Source organism: Microcebus murinus, chromosome 19 (genome assembly GCF_040939455.1).
Source record: "Microcebus murinus isolate Inina chromosome 19, M.murinus_Inina_mat1.0, whole genome shotgun sequence".
Classification (NCBI taxonomy): Eukaryota; Metazoa; Chordata; class Mammalia; order Primates; family Cheirogaleidae; genus Microcebus; species Microcebus murinus.
Genome location: NC_134122.1, coordinates 16135628 through 16141627, shown reverse-complemented (window position 1 = coordinate 16141627; position 6000 = coordinate 16135628). Strand labels below are relative to the sequence as shown.

The window sequence follows — 6000 nt, the reverse complement described above, 5'->3', positions numbered from 1 at the left end:
TATAACTGAGGCTTGAAGATATGACTTGCCCCAGGTGACACAGCCAGGAGAGGATAGAGCTTGCACTAAATTCAGACTTTTGATTGCAAAGTTAGGGCTCTCTAAAGAACACAATTCCCCCCCATTGATAACCCCCAAAAGATAAAAAAAAAATGGCTTCGGGCAAACGACAAAATTGCTCCTGAAATTCTGACCCTGAGGAAGTCAGACAGAATGAGGAGATCAAAGAGGTTAAGTCTGTCCAACCTAAAGCAAGATTGTTTAAAAAAACAAAATACAAACAAAAAAAACCCCAGTCAACTAACTTAAAGCTCTATGGCTTTGCCCAAAGTGAACACATGACCATATCTGGCCAATCAGCACATCCTATCCCTTTAGCCCCATTGGTTGGTTCAGGGATGACCATGTGACCTATCAGACCAATGAGGTATATCACTCTGAATCTTTCACAGTAACAGGAGAAAAAGTTAAAACTGGACTGCAAAGTTGCTGTGTGCAAGAGGAATGATAGTAAACCCTTCACAGGGGACCCTTTGTTGGCACAGTCCAATTCCAAGCTGAGATCCCCTTCCTAAGGCTGCCTCTCTTCCTAACATGGACAAAGATCCACTCTTCAACTTTGAGGAGCAAAGTCCCCATGTCTGTGGGACTCAACCTACAGGATGCAAATGACACCATCAAGGAAGTGAAAGGACAACATAGAATGGGAAAAAATATTTGCAAATCATATGTCATAAGGGATTTGAAGCTAGAATATATAAAGAACTTATAACTCAATAATAAAAAGATAAATAACCCAATTAAAAATAAGCAAATGCAAATGTTTTATCCTGCAAAGAAGAATAAAACAAAAATAAATTAAAAAGAGAAAAAAAGGAAAAAAAATGAGCAAAGTGTTTGAATAGACATTTCTCCAAAGAAAATATACAAATGGCCAATAAGGACATAAAAAGATTCTAGACAGCATTAGCCATTAAGAAAATGCAGATCAAAACCACATTCACTAGGATGGCTATAATCACAAACTCAGATAATAACAAGTGTCAGGGATGATGTGGAGAAATTGGAACCGTCATACACTGCTGAAAGGAATGAAAAATGAAAAACAGTTTGGCAGTTCTTCAAAAAATTAAACACGGAGTTACTCTATAAGCCAGCAATTGCCCTGTTAGGTATATACTCAAGAGAAATAAAAACATATGCCACACAAAAACAGATACAAAAATGTTCATAGCAGCATTATTTGTAATAGCTAAAAAGTGACACAACCAAATTGGCCATCAACTGATGCATAGATAATTAAAATGTGGTATGTCCATACAAGAGAATATTATTTGGCAATAAAAATGAAATACGGATACATGCTCCAACATGGATGAACTTTGAAAACATGCTATATGAATGAAAGAAGCCAGACACACAAAAAACATATGATTTCATTTGTATCAATGAATAGGACAGTCCATGAAGACAGAAGTAGATTAGCGGTTACCAGGGGCTAGAAAAAGACTAACTACTAACAGGTATAGCGTTTCCTCTTTGGGGTGATGAAAGTGCCCTAAACTGATTGCGGTGCTGGTTGCACAGCTCTGCGAGTATGCTGAAAGCCACTGAATTATATACTTTTAAATGGGTGAATGGCATGGTATGTGAATTATATCGTTGTAAAGTTCATGGTGTCTCTACCTCGCCATGGTGCAGCAGCAGCAGAAGAGAGATCACAGGGAACAGTGCCGCAGCTGTTACACGCTCTAGTCCAGTCACACTCTTGTGGCTGTTCCCAACTACAAAGAGGAGGATATAATCCTCCTATTAGCACAGAGATGGTTGGAAAACTGCACTGGCCACGGGTACCATAGGAGGGATCTGGTTCCTAAAATGTTAACTGCTCAAATTCCCTGTCCACAGTGGGCTTCGGTTGTATGTTTTTAAGCAGCAGCATGACAGTCCTCCTTGGCTCAGGAGGTCCTGGGCCTACTACACTACACACGAGAAATGCCCTCACAGAGCCACGGAGCCATCTGGATGACCCGCCTGTAGCTGCAGAAAAACTTGCAGAAGCTATGAGATGACCACTCTTCTTTTAGATGGTCTGTTCCTCCCCTCCCCTGTCTAAGGCAAACCGCAGGATGAAGGTGGGGCATGTTTGAGTCTCTGGGTCCATGTGTCCATGCATTTGCATAGGAAAAGATCTGGAAGGATGCATGCCAAACTGTTTTACAGTGGCCACTTCTGAGCTGTGGGATTTGGTTGTAAAGGAAGACCACGGTAAGGGACAGAACTTCCCTTTTAACTTTATACCTGTGATTTGACTTTTTTGAGACAGGTCTCACTCTGTTGAATGCTAGATACAGTAGTGTCAACATAGCTCACTGAAACCTCAAGCTTCTGGGCTTAAGAGATCCTCCTGCCTCAGCCTCCTTAGTAGCTGAGACTACAGATGCATACCACCATGCCTGGCTAATTTTTGTATTTTCTGTAGAGACAAGTTCAAGACCAGCTTGGGCTATAGCAAGAACTCCTGGCTTCAAACAATCCTCCTGCCTCGGCCTCCCAAAGTGCTAGGATTACAGGTGTAAGCCACTGTACCTGGCCTGGATTTGACATTTTAAAAAAATGTATAATGATCATGCATTACATTTCATATTTAAAGAGACAAAAAACAGCTTCCTTTATCAAAGCATGGACAGGGTTTAAGTAGAGAAATGAAATGTGGTTTTATTTTCTTATGTGTGCTTTTCTGTCTTTGCTTAAGTTTCAACAAGGAAAACACATTAGTTTTGCAAAAGTTATTTTTAAATGTTACATAAACACACACACACACCTAAACAGATCCCAGTTGCTCTGGTTTCTGTGGCCTCCCCACCCCTGCCTGGCTGTGGCTGGGCTTTGCATATGAGCTGCCTTGCATATGAGCCCCGCCCTTGAAGGCATAAATCACCAGAGATTCCTAGTCAGCAGGACTGTGGGAGGCCAGCAGGGAGGCTGGGCCCCTGGAGAAATGCTGGGTGGAGCAGATGAACTGCTGGCCTTGCCTCCGCTGTTAGAAAAGAAACTCTGAGCAGCTCCAGAAACAGCTCTCTCCACCACCCCAAGGCCTGCTTTTGGCCTGATTAGTAGGTGCAGAATATATGTTGACCTGCATTACATTACGAGAGAGAAAGAGAGAGAGAGAGAGAGAGAGAGAGAGAGAGAGTGAGTGAGTTAGTTGAGGGGCACAGTGCTGTTAGCAAATGGTCCAACTACTGAAGAATACTTTGAGTAATTGTGGGGGAATTTCCTAAAGAAAACTCCTATTTCTTCCTGTGGCTACGGGGGTTGAGTGTCCAAAAGAGCAGGCCAGTCTGGCCACGTCCAGATAAAAGTTCTGAGTTTTTATGTCAGCAGCTCCAGCCAGAGCATTGGCCTCTGGCTCGAAGTTCATGTGGCAAGATGCTGTGGCCTTAACCAAGAGTCCAAAACCATTTTTGCCAAGCAATATTCTTAATGCCAACAGCATTGTAGGTAATGCAGTGGGTAATGCATTGTAGGCAATGCATTGTAGGTATAGCAGTGGGTGACCAGACACCATTACCTGCCCTCCTGGAGGTGACATTGTGGCAGGGCCCCATACCAGCCTGGGAGAGACTGATACTGACTTGCAGTGGGCTGGGGAGATGTATGTGGAATACCAGCAAGTGACCAGCGTCCCTATAAGGACTCTTGTGGTGAGTGCCTGGAGATACCGGGAGGGAAAGGAGAACTCAGGTCTCAGAAGTCACAATGATCACCCTGCTCCTAACATGTCAGAGATTGGCCTACATGCTTGGCATGTATTAGCACATTTAATCTGCGTCCACTCCATTCTCTGATATGACCAGAACAGTGCCTGGCACATTGTTGGTACTCAAGAAATACTTGCAGAATGAATGAATTGAATTCTCCCAGCAAATCCCCTGAGGTGGGTATTATAGTTGCCACTCCATTACAGGGATGAGCAGCTGGGGCCCAGAGAGAAGTGACTTTCCCAGGGCCACACGCGCGAGTACAAGCTCAGGCTGTGTGATTCCCAAGCCCATGGCAGTACCCACTGTATTCATTTCCTTTCGCTGCTGTAACAAATTGCCACAAGATTTAGCGGCTTAAAACAACACAAATTTGTAGTTATTCCGGAGGCCAGAATCAAGGTGTCCGAAACCTTGTGTTCCTTTTTGGAGGCCCTAGGGGAGAATCCGTTTCCTTACCTTTTCCAGCTTCCTGGGACAGCCCAGATTCCTTGCCTGTGGCTGCTTCACTCAGACCAACCTCTTCTTCTATCATTATGTCTCCTTCTCTAAGGCCTGCTTCCTTTTTATGAGGATGCCTGTGATTACATTGGGACCACCTGCGTAATCCAGGAAACTCTCCCCATCTGAAGATCCTTAATTTAATCACACGTGCACAGTCTCTTTTGCCACATAAAGTAACATAGTTAGAAATTGTGAAGATTTGGATGTGGACATCTTTGAGGGGGCCATTATTCCACCTACCACACCCACTTACCGGGCTGTCTTTACAACACTGGATTTTTGTTTGCCATTTTTCCTTAAACATTCAAGGAAAGGGATAACCGTAAGTGAGGTGAAAAGATTTGAAACTCCTGAGGAAGAAGAAAGGGGACTAGAACTTGGGATATCAAAGGAGACTTGGATTTTATCTACAGTGCTCATTTTAGTTTTTATTTAAAAAGATTTGAAGCAAATAGGCAAAATGTTAATAATAATTAATTCTGAATGACAGGAAGTGGAGTTTTGCCATGTTGCACTCTATATCTATTGTATTTTTTCTTAAAAACACTGAAATAGTCTGCAGAGAAGAACAAGGGTCTTGGGAGGCTGGGAATGCTGGCTGTGGCTGGGGCTCCTGAGCCGAGTTACTCAGCCGCTCTGTTTCCTCCTGTGCGACACGGGGATGGTCTAGTCGCTGTGGCCGAGGGACCCCGCGCGCGTGCACAGGATCTGTAACAACGTTCGACGATATTTTCCAACCCCGGACCCGGGATTCTCAACATCGCCAGGTGAAGGGCCGGGCCACGAGGCCACCCAGGGCTGCAGAGGCGACGTGAAGTGGGAGTACAGAGTCATCAACGCGGTCCCCGCCCGGTTCGGTGCAAACCGGGGTTCCCAGCGGGACCCGCAGTGCAGCCGGGAGGAAGCGGCAGCGCGGCACCGCCCCCAGGTGGCTGTAGGCAGCGTCGCAGCCACGGAAAACGCAAAAATCAAATGCAAACACACATGCGAAGAGTGAATATTAACGCCGTAACCTAAGTGCACGTACGGGAATGACATTCATCGGGCGTCGGGCGGGTGGCGGGGCGGAATGGGCATATGCAGACATAATGAGTGCGATGCAGAATGGGCATATGCAGACATAATGAAGCACCGTCTGGGGGCTTCAATCTCTGACTCGGGTGGGGCAAGGGCAATATACGTAACCTAAACATTTGTACCCCCATAATATGCTGAAATAAAAAAATATATATAACGTTTTACAATTCTGAAGTCCTCTTTCCTTTTTAGTGGTGCGTTCCCACCGTATTTATTGCTGCGACTACCAGAGCACTGTGACTTGAAGGCTCCGAAGGACGCCAGGGGTTGATGTGCAATGATAGGCGCGGGAACCGCTTGTTCCTTATCGGGCACGCGCACATCTATGGGGGCGGGGTCACACAGCACGAGACGCTGCGTCATCAGTCTAATATAGCTTGGGAGGAAAACGCTACGCACGGGAGGTAGCGTGGCCGAGTGGTCTAAGGCGCTGGATTTAGGCTCCAGTCATTTCGATGGCGTGGGTTCGAATCCCACCGCTGCCACACCGAGATGGTCTCACTTTTCCAGCCCCCACGTCCTTCAACCTCTCCCACTCCCCTTCTTCTCCTTTCTGACGCTTAATTTTTTTTTTAATGGAAGGGATAAGGGAGGAGAAAAGGAAGAAACTGCATCATAGGCTCTTACTCTCTAGCCCGGTATACAAAGATCTCTT

The 6000-nt window shown here is 45.3% G+C and overlaps 1 non-coding gene across 1 annotated transcript; it reads left to right on the top strand.

Annotated features, from left to right (window-relative positions):
* Positions 1-5748: 5748 nt before the first annotated feature.
* TRNAL-UAG (transfer RNA leucine (anticodon UAG)) lies at positions 5749-5830 on the top strand. The gene has a single exon. It is a non-coding gene; the product is annotated as a tRNA-Leu (tRNA).
* Positions 5831-6000: the final 170 nt, after the last annotated feature.